Source organism: Anthonomus grandis, chromosome 12 (assembly GCF_022605725.1).
Source record: "Anthonomus grandis grandis chromosome 12, icAntGran1.3, whole genome shotgun sequence".
Lineage (NCBI taxonomy): Eukaryota > Metazoa > Arthropoda > Insecta > Coleoptera > Curculionidae > Anthonomus > Anthonomus grandis.
In genome coordinates this window covers 24,309,827-24,326,567 of record NC_065557.1, presented here as the reverse complement: position 1 = coordinate 24,326,567, position 16,741 = coordinate 24,309,827, and the positions used below count along the sequence as shown (strand labels likewise).

Sequence of the window (16,741 nt, the reverse complement as noted above, 5' to 3'; positions counted from 1 at the left end):
ATATAAACTTAAACCTTATATACCCTGGAGAGTGTGTAAGGCGAGTATAGTCTATCTGTTTTGAAGTGAATAATTTGAAAAGCGCACAGGTGCAGACAATATTAAAAGAGTTTTTGTTATGCCACAAGAATACCATTTCCGATTAAATTTATTCTACTATTTTCATATGACCTAAATTTAATTTTAAAATATATTTTATTATCTTATGAATGAAATTATTTGAAAATAATGCTTATTTCATTATCATATTATATTCAAATAAGTTTTATTTCATTATACTATTCCCTTACTTTTAAAATAAGAATTTGATACTTAGGTTGACGATTTAATCATTACGCATAGCGAGGTGCATAAAGGATGGCATATGACAACGTGCACGCATACATTTCGTGCGCTCGGCTACTCGCCTACTATAGGTGCACAAAGTTATCTGAAGCCTAGGGGTATAGGTGAGACGGGAGGATCAATATAATAATTATTATATTATTTAATAGTATAAAACTATAAAACTTATAATAATATCTAGATATTTTTAGAGAAATAAGTCTTATTAAAAAGAAATTTTAAGACATTTTTAATACAAAAATTCATAAATAATACATTAGAACGCAAGTTATATCCGTGAAAATGGGTGACTCTTCACCATAGAATTTTCCAATGACGTAGTTAACCAAATGATCATCGTGAGAACTGCTGAATCTCCACAACGTGGTTGGCTACATCAACATATTTATTCTATATATATAATAATTAAAACCTGTGAACGTCATTTAAATAATTGTATAATTTTTAATACGTTAAATAAATTCAAAATAGTCCAAAATAATCAAAATAAATCATAAAAATAGAATAAACACCTTGTAAAACAACTGGACGCTTGGGCGACTCCAAAGTAGAGATGGTGACGTGTAGACCTGAAATAATAAAAGTAACCTGAGCACACTTATTCCCGTAAAATTAATTAATAATAAAAATATTAAGCAAAACTCATTAATATGAAAAATATGAATTAATATGTTTTAAACTTGCTCAGTGATTTTACTTTTACGATAACCATTTAATTCATGTTCACCAACATTTAACCACTTAACTTAAATATCCCAAAATTCATTATTCACCAATTTATTATTTTTATCCGATTGTTAAATGTCCCAGTAACGACAACGTACTGATATTGAATGATATACAATCGTTCAATATGCCAAAACGTGAGCACTACATTACTCACAAACCGTAGCCAAAATGCTACCAAAAACATTATCATAAAACATGAGATTGAGACAGCAATCTCCGATCTAGACCACTTGACGATAACACACTTTGTACTGAGGGGTGCAATGGACACCAAAACGCGAGGGTCCTCTCCAGATACAAAGCCTTGTTAAATACAACGAGCTGTGCAATGGTCCCAGACCAGCTCAGTATCTTAACAAAAAAACAATAAACAATCGTCACAACAACACAAGCAAGACAAACAACAATCGGTCATTAAAATATGTCATTAATCAATTTTTTAATTAAAAAGGTAAAATATCGGTGTAATCAATAAGATAGAAATAAGCATGCTCTGTGATAACACTCACCCTTTCTTGTAGTAAAACACTACACCAAACCAACACAGCTTATTTCACGTCGCAACACCCTTTATTGTTTTTATTAAATAACTTCACTCTTTAGTGACCAAAACTCAAATGAATTTTATAAACCAAATATTTATCTCACTCTTTTATCGAAACCCATAAAAATAATTCCCGAGGGGAAACGCTAAGTGTAAACCGTATTTGGTTACTTACGGTACCGCTGAGCTAGCTTTAGTTTTGTAAATATCCTGGACCTCTTTTCGGTCAGACCGATAAATTTCATCTTAATGACTAAGAAAAATATTTCAATTCTTTAGAAAATAAACAGGGTCTTACATTCGGCCATCCTGCTATCAACTCGTCTCGAGTTGATCAGCATCCTCAGCATTAGGATCGGACAGAACTACCCCTTCTTCATCACTGCTCAGATCCGACTCACCAGATGAAACTCCACCAGCTGGTACCCAGGGTCGCATACGATCAACCGCAATAACATTTTCATATGTCGCTTTTCGAGTGAGACGACGTGACCCTATCATATCAACTACTATGTAGCGATCATTTGGTAGTACTGTTTTTATGACCATTGGACCGTCATATGGTGCAGATAGTTTCTTGCTCGTTCCTGTGGCAGGTTGATTTTTCATAATCAGGACTAAGTCACTAACTTTATATCTCTTCGGACGCTTTCTTTTCTTATAAAAATATTTCTTTTGTTGTTCTTGAGATAAGGCTATCTTTTCAGCAGCTTCTCTTCTTATTTCTAACAAATTATTAATAATATCCGGAATTTGTTGAACTTCATCAAGTAAAATACTGTCACTAGATCCTCTTGGTGAATATCCAAATAAAAGTTGACTGGCTGTTTTTCCTGTTAATTTATTTACTACATTTTTTATTGCAAATTGAATTTTCTTAACGTTATCATCCCAAGTATCTTCTTCTAAGGTGGAAGAAAGAAGAGCCCCTAATATGGTTCTATTTAGCCTTTCCACTTGTCCGTTGGCACGTGGTGTTGCAACAGCATTGAGTACAAGTTTTATATTATTTTGTAAGCAGAAATTTTTGAGATAAGCAGTAAAACAACTTCCTCGATCAGTAATTAATAACTTAGGAGATCCATAGGCTGCACAAATATTCTTGAGGTATTCAATAACATATTTTGTTTTAGTGGATTTGACAGGTTGTAAAAAGCAGAATTTCGTAAAAGCATCAATGCCAACAATCAGATACACATTTGATTTTTTACTTTTAGGGAAAGGTCCTAGATGATCAATATGAAACATATTAAATGGATGACAATCTTTTCGAATTGGATAAAGAAATCCTTCCTTTCTCCCAGAATTACGCTTGTTATACAAAAATCGAATGAACCAATAACATCTCAGAATGTGCAAACCAAATTACAGAGACGATCTTGGCAGGAATGGAAGCTTATATCCCTTTTTCTACTAAATGCAGATCAAACAACAAGCAATGGTTCAACCTGAATTGCAAAAAGGCAGTAAACACTAAAAACGCAGCATATCGCAAATGGCGTCAACATCCTTCCACCGAAAATTGGAGAAACTTTTTAACCTCCAGAAATAGCTGCAAGCGAATTATTGATGAATGCAAAGAGAGTCACAACAACAGGATCAAAAACAAATTGCTAAACTGCACAAATGGAACAAGATCTTTCTGGTCGGTATCGAAAGCCGTTAGTCAAGGAATTGCTAAGTCGGCCTTGCCACCCCTAACAGCAGATGATGGTTCTATCGCGGTAACAGCAAGGGAAAAAGCCAACTTACTGGGTAAACTCTTCGCGTCCAATTCTACTGTGCACTCGCAAGGCAAAACACCGCCATATTTGCCAAGGGTGAATTCATCGATGGGAGAAATTTCGTTTCCCCAACGAATTATAAATAAAATTCTTAAAAGCGTAGACACAAACAAAGCTTCTGGACTCGATGGAATTCCAGCCCTAGTACTAAAACGTTGTGCAGACGAATTGACTCCTCCCTTATGTAGACTGTTCACGGCATCGTACAAACAGGGCTCATTTCCAACAAGCTGGAAAACTGCTCAAATGCAAGCTGTACCCAAAAAGGGTAAGAAGACGATGCCGTCCAATTACCGCCCGATTGCACTAGTTCCAGTTATATCGAAGATTATGGAGAAAGCAGTCAACCAACAACTGTTAAGATATCTGGAATCATCTGGACTAATCAGCGATCATCAATACGGCTTCCGAAAGCTTAGATCCACCGGCGATCTTCTGGCTTACGTCACACACTTGTGGAGGTCTCAATAAAACTTGTTTTATTTCATTAATCTTAGAATCGGTAAGTTGTCCAGAGAGCACCCAATCCGCTTGTTCGATATGGAATATATTTAACGTATTTGGTGATTGTTCAGTAGAAGAAGGGTGACGACTCAGAGCGTCCACGTGTTTCATTCGATTGCCTGGTCTATATTTAACATCAAAACGGAATTCTTGAAGTTGAAGCCACCATCGTACAATTCTTGGAATAATTTGTTTCTTTTCACTAGTTGCCTTTAAAGAATTACAATCTGTAACCACAGTGAAATCAATTCCTAGAAGATAGCTTCGAAATTTCTTTAAACTTTCAACAACTGCCAAAGTTTCCAACTCGTAAGAATAATAATTCTGCTCTGCCCCTATGGTTTGTCTACTATAATAAGCTACTGGATGAAAACGTTCGTCTGGATGTAATTGTAAAAGAATTCCAGCTAAACCTAACATACTCGCGTCGGTGTGAACTTCGGTAGGTAAAGTTTGATCAAACAATGTTAAAATTGGTCTTTTAATTAATTCTGATTGTAATTTTCTAAAAGCGTTCATCTCATGTTCACCCCAATTCCATTTAACAGATTTCTTCGTTAATGTGGTTAACGGCTTTGCTATTATAGCATAATCTTTTACGAAGTGCCTAAAGTACCCTGTCAGCCCTATAAATTGTCGCACTTGGTGCACAGATGTTGGGGGTTGAAATTGTTCGACGGCCTTAATCTTTTCTTTACCTGGGCGTACTTCACTTTGACCCACTTCAAAACCCAAAAATGAAACTGAACTCATTAAAAACGAACATTTTTTTAGATTTAGTGTTAAACCTTCGGCGCGAAATATATGTAGGATATTTTCTAAACTGTGAAGTGCTTGATCTATTGTGCTATTATGTAAAAGAATATTGTTTAAATAAACGGCAGCGTAACTAGCAGCAGGTTTTAGTATTTGGTTCATAAATCGCTGAAAAGTTCGGGGTGAATTCGTTAAGCCAAATGGCATTCGGTTAAACTCGTATTGTCCGGAAGGTGTAACAAATGAAGTGTATCGTTTGGAATTTTCTGCGACTGGGATTTGATGGTAACCTGCTTTCATATCTAAACTGGTAAAGTATACACCACCTTGTAACCTATCAACCTGATCACTATCTTCGGGATTAAAAATCGGTATAACATCTCCCCTAACAGATGTTTCCGCTTTACGAGAATTAGAATTGCTCTTAAAAAATTCTTCCATCATGTTAGTGAATCGATTAAAATCATTATTTTGATTTTCGCCCTGTCCACTACAAGTACTACCTACGTTATTCATGTCATCAGACAATGAAAGATCACGCGCTCGTTTACGACTCATGTTAACCAAGAAAAGGGATGTAAATGTATGCGGTATTTAAAAATCTTTAAAAGAGAAAAAAAAAAGAACAAAATAAATACTCGTAATATTCATAACAATGCAACACAAACTAAATATTATTATTATTATTATTATTATTATTATTATTTATTTATTTATTTTTTCTTTAAACCATAAATGTCTACCAACACCATCAAACCTTAGAGTCACGCCCGGTGTTTATTTGCTCTTTATCCCACTTCTGAAAAATTCTATAATATTTAAAACCTGTGAACGTCATTTAAATAATTGTATAATTTTTAATACGTTAAATAAATTCAAAATAGTCCAAAATAATCAAAATAAATCATAAAAATAGAATAAACACCTTGTAAAACAACTGGACGCTTGGGCGACTCCAAAGTAGAGATGGTGACGTGTAGACCTGAAATAATAAAAGTAACCTGAGCACACTTATTCCCGTAAAATTAATTAATAATAAAAATATTAAGCAAAACTCATTAATATGAAAAATATGAATTAATATGTTTTAAACTTGCTCAGTGATTTTACTTTTACGATAACCATTTAATTCATGTTCACCAACATTTAACCACTTAACTTAAATATCCCAAAATTCATTATTCACCAATTTATTATTTTTATCCGATTGTTAAATGTCCCAGTAACGACAACGTACTGATATTGAATGATATACAATCGTTCAATATGCCAAAACGTGAGCACTACATTACTCACAAACCGTAGCCAAAATGCTACCAAAAACATTATCATAAAACATGAGATTGAGACAGCAATCTCCGATCTAGACCACTTGACGATAACACACTTTGTACTGAGGGGTGCAATGGACACCAAAACGCGAGGGTCCTCTCCAGATACAAAGCCTTGTTAAATACAACGAGCTGTGCAATGGTCCCAGACCAGCTCAGTATCTTAACAAAAAAACAATAAACAATCGTCACAACAACACAAGCAAGACAAACAACAATCGGTCATTAAAATATGTCATTAATCAATTTTTTAATTAAAAAGGTAAAATATCGGTGTAATCAATAAGATAGAAATAAGCATGCTCTGTGATAACACTCACCCTTTCTTGTAGTAAAACACTACACCAAACCAACACAGCTTATTTCACGTCGCAACACCCTTTATTGTTTTTATTAAATAACTTCACTCTTTAGTGACCAAAACTCAAATGAATTTTATAAACCAAATATTTATCTCACTCTTTTATCGAAACCCATAAAAATAATTCCCGAGGGGAAACGCTAAGTGTAAACCGTATTTGGTTACTTACGGTACCGCTGAGCTAGCTTTAGTTTTGTAAATATCCTGGACCTCTTTTCGGTCAGACCGATAAATTTCATCTTAATGACTAAGAAAAATATTTCAATTCTTTAGAAAATAAACAGGGTCTTACATATAAACCCTTAGTTTTAAGATTATTTAGATTATTATATATAAAATTATTGTATAAAATTATTAACCTGTTTCTCTGTCAGCTAAACTTTATAAGTAAATTACTTGTTAAAAAGTCATAGTGTCGCATAACGTTTATAATTGGCGCACTCGGTTGTGCCCCAAAAGCAGCTTCAATGTCGAAAAAAAGTTCTGGGAGTCTTTAAACACTGGTAGCGTAATCCAAAGAACCAACGACATCTGGCATCAGAGCTGTCTACAGGTTTCCAGTAATCTCGGGAAGAAGAAGTAACTGTAAGTGCCTATTCCTTTTGCGTCAATAAATCCTAACCTAGGGAAATTATAGGGATAATTTTAGTAACAGCGAATTGAACGCTTTAATTTTACCAATTAATCCATAATTAGCGAATTAAACGCTTTTAATTTTTAACTTGATAATAAATATATTAAAAAATTTAATTCTACATGACAGATATCGATCAATTAAGTTAATCAAATGGTGGCTTATTTATTATAAAAGAAAAAGAAGAAATGACACCACCAAAAATTAACTGTGACATTTTTAGATCTAAATTAAGCAATATTAAACCATATAATGGTGATTGTAATAAACTAAATAAATTTATTATTCGTTGCGAAGGTTTTATAGATAGTAATAAGTGTACGAATGACGATAAACTAAATCATCATATTTTTGAATGTATACAAGAAAAGCTTATGGAAAAAAGCTAAAATTTTAGTTGACAAACGAGCTAAAATTATATATCATATAAAGCATTATGAAAAAATTGCTTTAAATACGTTTACTGCAGGTTGTAATGGCGTAGAGAAAAATATTATACGTCTAAAAAGGCCCGCCAGTCTTGAAGACGCAATGGCCAATTGGAAAACCAAAAACTTTTTTCAAACCCAATCAAATAAATTCAAGAGATTTACCTAAATCAGAACCAATGTCAACAACTTCGAGAAATCCCTCTCTGCGAAGTATTAGACCACTTACACAATATAGAAATACACAAAATTATTTCCAAAATAATCCAAATGTTAAACCTAACTTTACATTTGAAGAATTACATAATCAGGAAAATCCTAATGAAACTAATGAATATACTGATTCATATGATAAAGATATAAATGACACTTATGATGAAGACTATCCCCAACAATATTTCACTGCACTTGATAGAAGTGTAGAAAATCCTGAAAACTATGATGACAAACAAGAAAAAACTTATAAACATGAAATTTTTTAAGAGCCAGCCATGGTAGATGAACTAACATAATAGAACTACATGTTTCTAGTTATAATTCATTACCTTATATTGAAACTAACCATCCTTCAATGAATTTTTCAGTCTGGGGATGTATAAAAGACTTTGTGTCCATGGTTTCGATTTTTAACGAGGATCATTTAAGGGAAAGAATCATTGCAGCTGGAGAGCATTTCAGATTGAAACCAAATATTTTTCAAAGCCTTCTTTCTAAAAAAAGATTTTCTTTAATAAAGAGGGCTCGTATGTGTATACAAATGAATGGAGGTCACGTAGAACAAATAATTTAGAGTCATTATTCTATGATTTTGATTATAATAAGTAATTTAGCATTAATTTAGAAAAAATTATTTACGTTTATTTTGTTAACTTGTTAAAATGTATCTAGATTTTAAAATTAAGATATCTAATAAACGGATTCTCATGCCGACATTTACTAAGAATACTTTTTTTACAAGAAAAGTTTTGGTATTTTTAACACAAGGTAAGCAATATTTTATATATTTTTAACACAAGGTAATACCGCAGGTGGCGCCATCTGCAAGGTATAGCGAATCCGTGAACGGATTTCAATTTCTCGTTCCAAAAAACCCCCTCACACCAAATTTTACTTTAATATTATATGAAACACTCGACTTACTTCAAATAAACGAATTTATATTTCTCATTTTGACTCCCTGTATATTGAATACCCAGCACCCAATTAAAAAATGGCATAACGAAAGTCGCGTTATTTTGGTCCACTTTATATGTAGCCGGCGGATTGGCCTCCTTTTTTCGGACACCCTGTATACTCAATCATATAGATATCCCAATATTCATAAAAATAAAGTCAGAACACAAATAACTGATATGTTGGAAAAAGGATTAATTAGACCTTCTGCAAGCCCATGGAGTTCTCGTATATGGATTGATCCAAAAAAATTAGATGCCTCCAATCAATAAAAATGGCGTGTCGTTATTATAGAAAAATTAAAAAGAAAACAATAAATCATCGTTATCCCATTCCAAATATTATTAAAAAAGAAAAAATTGATACAAATGCTTTAGAAACTTCCTCTGTAATAAATGAACCCGCAAATAAGATAGCATAAGAAATTTTTTTTAGAAAACCCTAATGAGTTACCTTTTATCAGTAATGAAGAATTAGCTTCTATCGTTGGAACAGAAAATAATAAAAGAATAAATATAATACAAGACATTAGAAAATCTCTGGGAGGAACTTTCAAAGATATGACAGAAGGACAATACTCAGCTTTACCTGACTCAGAAGATTTAGAAATAGTACACACATTTTAGAAAATCCAATTTTAAATTTTCCTAATTCTGAAAGAATAATTTAAGTTTATAAAAATCAATTTTTTATTACTAGATTAAGGTGATATCTATCCTTTTAAATGTCAATTTTCACAGATATTTCAAAATACAAGAATTTTAGTAATTGTTTCTTGAAATAATCCAGTTCGCAGTATAATTCAATTCTTGAGAATGAGTTATACTGAGAATAATATAATTCTTCAGAATTTATAGAACCAAAACGTTTATATGCTTTTTATTTCAGAACAGAAAAAATTGCTCGAATTTTTATAAAAACCACACAAGAACTTTTTATAAATTCTTTCTTTAAATGTATTTAAACAACAAGAAGACTTTGTAAGACTTTTGTAATCTCTATAACATAAATATACATTATACTACTGTGAAATAGTAATTCTAATTCCCCAGTAGAACGATTTCATTTATGCGTAATAGAAGCTTATCGTTGTCTTAAAAAAGAACAAAACCACATCATAACTGAACAACTTATGAAACGTGCTATACTTGGTTATAATAACTCTAATCATAGTAGAACCAAAATTGCTCCTTTTGAAATTGTTAAAGATCATCTAATTAATAACAACCCTTTTGATCTTAATGGTCACATTATTGTATCCGATTATATTCAAAAACACAAAGAAATTTGTCAAAAGATTTATGATGATATAGCACAAAATAATCAAGCTATAAAAAAACAAATTATTAACAAAAGAAACTTGAATCGTGACGAAGCTCCAGACTTTGAACCTTCTAAACCCATGTAAATCCCCTATCTAAATTTAAGAAAACTGTTGTAAAAGATCAAAGATCAATAAAATTAAAAACTAATTCTGGAACATATAAAAACCTTGCTCGAAGACCAAAGACTAAACAAAACAAATCTTTACAGGAGGATAAAAATGCACTTGAAGACCTGACGCTGATGCTTGTAATATTCCAAGCATTTCAAGAGACACGTAGTAGCCATGTTAAATTAACTACCATTAAAAATCCTATTCTTCCTATCTCTCTAGAACCATCTAAAATAATATAAACTAAGCATACTTTTCTGCATTACGTAGATACAACTCTAATAAAATAGCAACTTAATAATATTCAAATACATTTTAATAAATTAAAAAATCTTCAGACCCTGTAAGTTTCATAGGTCTTACTCACAATTTAATATTAAGAAGAGAATATTTTATCAATATTGTATAATATAAACTTTTAAACCTAATGATAACCTAGAGTTAAAAGAAGACTATATAATATAGTAGGCAAGTAAGTAAATGGCTATTTGGTACAGTTGACGCAGATGATAAAACATATTATAATGATATAATAACAAAATTACAAAAAGTTAGAGATTATTTAATAAAAACAATACATTTCATACATTTCATTATCAAAAAAAACTAGAAAAAGGGATGAGTATGTTGCAAAAGTACCGGGTGTACAACTAAGAGAGGTCGCCGGCCATATCTCAGTAACTAGTCATCCCACAGCATAGGGAAAAGAAATATTTCTTATAAAAGCGGTAAAGAGAAATCGTTGGAAATTATTTACAAGTTCGTACGATGACCGCTAGGGGCGTAATACAACATTGAAATAGAAAAAATTGGTTTTATTGAAATTATTCAAATTGAATCCTAGAGAAGAATGATGCCATTATGAAGTATGATAAATTCTAAACATTTTTTATTTCAAACTTTTTTTTTTAATCATTCAAATAATAGGTGGGTTGAATATTTATATCTAAAATGGTTGATAACTTTTGATTGGCATAACCAATTTTAACGAGCTTGCTTTTGTTTTCAAGAATAATTATCAGGCTTTTATGTGGTATAATGACTTATCCGACATAGTTGTTTTGTTGACCGCTAGAGGGCGGTTTATGTTATTTTGGACTTTTTCAGCGATTTTCTGGAAAATATTAAATACAACGATGTAATTTTTTCATTTAGGCTAAAAGAGCATGAAAAAACATAAAAAGTGGCGTAAACCGCAACTCGATGTCTTATTTTATTCCGAAATTATTAATTAAAATGTTTTTGAACAATAAAAATAAAACTCCAAAACTCAAATTTTTGTAATAAATAAATTGTTTTATATTTTTAAAGGTGTCCTAGATGCTCAAACTGTTTTCCTTCATTTTCAATACACAGTCGAAGTCGTTGTATCGTTGATGGAACCGATGTCTAGATTTCTGCTGTGGGTGAAGAATTTATGGCATTGCGTATTCGGTCCTGCATGTCGTTCTGTGTTGTGGGTGGGTTGGCAAAAACTGAATCTTTAATCCTTTCCCACAGATAAAAATCTAGAACAGTCAGATCTGAGGATCGAGCAGGCCAAGGAAATACAGGAAATAAATAACGAATACTTCCTCTTCCTATCCACAAAGGATACTGTCTGGTTAAGTATTGATAAACTTGAACTGCAAAATGCGCAGGGCAACCATCATGTTGGAAAATTATTTGCCCTCTTGTTTCCAAATCAACATCTTCCAGTAACCCCGGGAGATCATACAAAAAATTTAAATGATTGAAAAAAAAAGGACCAATAATTTTTCCGCCAATAATGCCGCACCACACATTTACAGTCCATCTGCCTTGGTATTGAGTCTCGCGAATCCAACAGGGATTTTCTTCTGCCCAATAATGCAGGTTTACACCACCATCACTGCTAAATGTTCAGTATAGTTCATAATACCTTCGAGATAAATAAACGGGTATCTTCTCTAACCATGTTCAACAGCCCAATGACAGAAATTGAGTCTGTTATCAAAGTCCTTTTCAAGAAGCGCCTGGTGCAGAACCACGTGATATGGATGAAGTCTAAGTAAAAAACAATAAAGACATATAAGATATTAGGATGCTTATTAGTGTTGTAACAAATAAAAATAGGTAGCTGTGCTCTTTCAGAATATTTTCTACTGTACCCAGGGACATTCCCAATTCCCTAGAAATATTTCGGATGCTTATGTGAGGGTTTATTTCAATATACGCCAAAATATTTATAACGTGTGCCTCTATGCGCCCTCACCTTCTACTTCGATGAATATTGCCGCGAATAGTTTCAGTATTTTCTTAGCCTAAACCGGTAAAGACTCTATGATTATAGTGTCTTCTGTCAGGATATCTTTGGGCATATATACGGGCTGCAATGCGTGCATTTTACATTAATTGAAAATACACTGCTAGCATATCAAAAGCTATGTCGTTTGGAATTACGTTTGGCATTTTTAAAAACTTAAACGATTTCAAAAACTGTCTTCGACGTTACATTTGACATCGACCATAAACGTTTTATCATGGCTCCGAAAATATTTATCAAATTCATTTGTTTCAAAAGCTTACTATTGACTATGTGACACAATAATGCCAGCGCGGCGACAGATTTCATGGTTCAAAAATATTTTAATTTATAATTTCGGAATAAAATAAAATATCAAGTTGCGGTTTGCGCCAGTTTCTATGTTTTTTCATGCTCTTTTAGCCTAAATGAAAAAAAATACATCGTTGTATTTAATGTTTGCCAGAAAATCGCTGAAAAAATACAAATTAAAACAAACCGTCCCCTAGCGCTCAACAAAACAACTAAAACGGTTAAGTAATTATACCACATAAAAGCCTAATAATTATCCTTTAATACAAAAGTAAGCTCGTTAAAATTCGTTAGACCAATCCAAAGTTATCAAGAACCTTAGAAATAAATATTCAACCCTTCCCCCACCTTTTATTGGACACATTAGAAAAAAAAGTTTGAAATAAAAAATGTTTAGAATTTATCATACTTTAAAATGGCATCATTCTTCTCTAGGATTTACTTTAAATATTTTCAATAAAACCAATTTTTTCTATTTCAATGTTGTATTACGCCCTCTAGCGGTCATCGGGCGAACTTGTAAATAATTTCCAGAAATTTCTCTTTGCCGCTTTTATCAGAAATTATTTTTCCCTACGCTGTGCGATGAGTAGTTACTCAGATATGGCCGGCGACCTTTCTTAGTTGTACACCCGGTACATAGAAAATTAAATAAATAATACATATCTTTATATTTCTGTTGAAGGCGTAATTTATCAAATTAATTAATTTAGATAAATTTGATTAACTTTAAAGATAATCTTGAAAATGCAATTACGTTCGCAAAACTTAATGCTGTCCATAATTCTATAATATCTGTTAATGAAATTAAAGAAATGATCGAAAGCATTACCAAATTTTAAGAATAGTCTGTCATACTAACAATTTCTTGAAACACAAGTAAGTTTTTTTGATTATGAAATCATTTTTGCTATATTTGCTATATTAAAACTTAAATAGTTCACCTATCATCACTTCCTTCCTATTATACAAAATAATTATATCATTATCCCAAAATATCCTTATTTGGCGCAAGAAGAAGATGACGTTTAGTTTCGAAGACAACATATGCCCAGAAATTGAAAAGACGTTCTATTTCCTCGAGAACTTCCATCCGCAAGAGAGTTGTACTACAGAACTGTTAAACAAACGACCGATGTATACCGATACAAACTCAATTAGTTCAACCCATCATTAAACACGTTGCTGATGAACAATTTTTGATTTTACCGATTAAAAATAAACAATTATTGATCAAATGTAAAACTGATCAATGCATAATACTAGAAGAGCCAACTCTAGTCCAAATTCCTACAAATTTTGAAATCAAACTAAATGACAAGACGTCTGCCAATAAAGTCCAATTAATTAAAGGAAAACTTTTGATATTGCCGGAAATTCAAGATTATGAATTTCAAAAACCAAAATCATACAAGATGCCCAATATAACTCACGTTAACCTTGAATACTTATATGAGTTAAGGAGCCTTGCAACTTAATTACATCCAATCGAAGAAACCTCACCTGATGTATCGACTATAGCAATAATCAACAACATTTTAATTATTGTTATCATCATTGTAATAATATTGGTGGTTATCCAGAACAAAAAGATGCTTCCAAGATACCAGAAGCTAAACCCTGGAACTACTGTAATACCTTTTCATGAATCAAGACACGAAGAGCTAGAAATGGAGCGAACATTTTCCATTATGTTTGCCTCTTAAGGAGGGAGGAGTTATATACGTGAGAACTGCTGACTCTTCACCATAGACTTTTCCAATGGCGTAGTTAACCAAATGATCATCGTGAGAACTGCCAAATCTTCACAACGTGGTTGGCTACATCAACATATTTATTCTATATAAGCCCTTAGTTTTAAGATCATTTAGATTATTGTGAGCTATTAGATCATTGTATATAAAATTATTTTACAAGAATATTAAACTGTCACGCTGTCAGTTGTACTTATTAAATAAATTACTTTTTAAAAAGTCATAGTATCGCATAACGTTCATAAATTGCAATTCGTAAATGAAATCTGAAAATCTCGCAAATTCCACAGATTTTTGTTTTCTGCAATCTTTAAATTATTTCCGTCCATGTCTATTCGCTAGGCGATTTATAATAGTTTTTTACGATTAAGTGGCCAATTTAAAATATATGGACTGTATATTATATTTTGTGAATGATTATTAAAAGTCTTATTTTTTAAAAGCAAATATTTTTTGTTTGTTTTAATTTATAGATTTAAGAGAACCCAACATGTTATGTTCCATAAGAAATATTCATGTTTACGCGATGTTTATGCCTGAGTTTTATTTTCATTCCTGTAAATGCAATTTTTTTTCTGCGCCATCGAGGATGATGCATTTTTTGAGTTTCTGGCGCTACTTTATCGAAGTTTTATTATTTCAACATGAGAAAAAATATCATATTTCCTTATTTTTAATTTGTAAACACCTTTTTAGATAAAAAATATAGTTAAAAAAGTACAATTTTATAAATATTATAGCTAAAGTGCTCACGCGCGCTTTATGCACAAGTAATAAATTTGCAGTTAATTGTGAGTGATTTGGGAGGAATTATTTTAAAATAAAGTGTAGCTAATGTTTCTTGCAATAATACGTTTTCACCTTCAGAAAGCGATTAAGTAAACTTTTAACTGCTGCTGAAAAGCAAAGTATCAACTTATTACAAAATACATTTTACTTACAAATATAATACTATACAAAATAAATAAAAATTCCACCCTATGATTAGCTAAGCTTTAGATAATCGTATCACAAAGAGTTAATTATTAAAATTCTTTACAAGGTATCTTTTGTATTAAACCCAAAATACATTGGTATCATACCAAGTTATCTCTATTTTTAATGCTTAATACGCTACTTAATTATAAAAATAGGAGATTTTCATTGGAAAACAATCACTTTAGAAGATTTATTAAATTTCGTTTAAATTCATTTTTTTGACCACTCTGTGATAGTAATTATCAACATTTCATATAAAGTCTATTAAAATTCGTTTTCCTCTACAAGGGGCGCGACCAACATATTATGTACACTCTTTAAGAAACAAACCAGATATAATTTTGAGCATTTATTATAAAAATCTAGACGACATTTTGAGCATTTGTTATTAAAATATTAGAGTAAATTTTATTGTTGGGGTTTGTATTATTTATTTAATTTTTGTTTTATTTTTATATTCGATCAGGTTATATTTTTTTTTAACTGGTAAGTATTTTGAATTATATTTATTTGATATTTTATGTTTTGAATAAACACCAATAATAAATTAAATAGAGATCTGTTTAATCTATTCTTTTGCATTAAACTGCTTGTTTAAATTTAAAAAATATAGGAGACAAATACAAAGTAATTTAAAAATCTATTTTTTTTTTACATTTAATGGCCCTAATTCATTTTTATTTTTAAATTTAGTGAAAGCCAGTTATTGCACTTCGCGTTAGACATTCGCGTTTATTTAAAAAAAAAAACGACATACGTAGAAAGAAGGTATATGACTAACATGATATTTAAATTTAATTTTTTTTACACCGTGCTAAACCGTGCATTGGACGAAAATTTTACGACAAAAAAGTTCTTAAATAAGTCAGCTAATATCTAAGAACCTTCTTAAGTCATGTTTAAGATGGTTCTCAGATATTTTTCTTGTAACAATTTTAATTTTAAGTTAATTTTAAAAATTGTAACAAAATTACAACCAATGATTTATAAACAACCTACCTTTTTTAAATTTCCGGACATTATCCAAGCTCTCGCTTAAATCAAAATACGTCAATTTATGTACTTATCCTCCATTTCAAATTTAATAAAAATCACTTAAAAAAAAACACTTTAAAACTGTGGCACCCTCTAGCCTCTAGCGGATAAGCGACGCAATTTTGGTACAGGCAAGTTGGCATAAATCGCTATATTTTAAATTTGTGGTTAAGCGTTGTATTATATACTCATTTTGCAGACCCTGTATAAATATTTTATGACTAATTTTATTTCAAGTTCAAAATAAATGTATTCATCATATTTAGGCAATAATAATTTAGCTAAGCCATGTGTCTAACTCTATGATAAATAGGACCACGCCTCAGTTACTAAGATCAGAAGGGTAAAAAGGAGTCCTGTACTGTCTTGTGTGAA

General features: G+C 31.4%; 2 protein-coding genes across 6 annotated transcripts in view; one reads left to right on the top strand and one right to left on the bottom strand.

The window, feature by feature from the left end:
• Positions 1-16,741, top strand: part of LOC126742663 (uncharacterized) — a 222,033-nt gene that overhangs the window by 42,366 nt on the left and 162,926 nt on the right. The window lies entirely within an intron of this gene.
• The window catches only part of LOC126742655 (uncharacterized), an 83,522-nt gene that overhangs the window by 65,161 nt on the left and 1,620 nt on the right, over positions 1-16,741 (bottom strand). The window contains exon 2 of one of the 5 annotated variants that reach the window (XM_050449387.1): positions 6,714-6,976. The exons of the other annotated variants lie outside the window; for them this stretch is intronic. The gene's annotated coding sequence lies outside the window, so the exon portion shown is untranslated. The remainder of the gene's footprint in view (positions 1-6,713; positions 6,977-16,741) is intronic. 5 annotated transcript variants of the gene reach the window in all.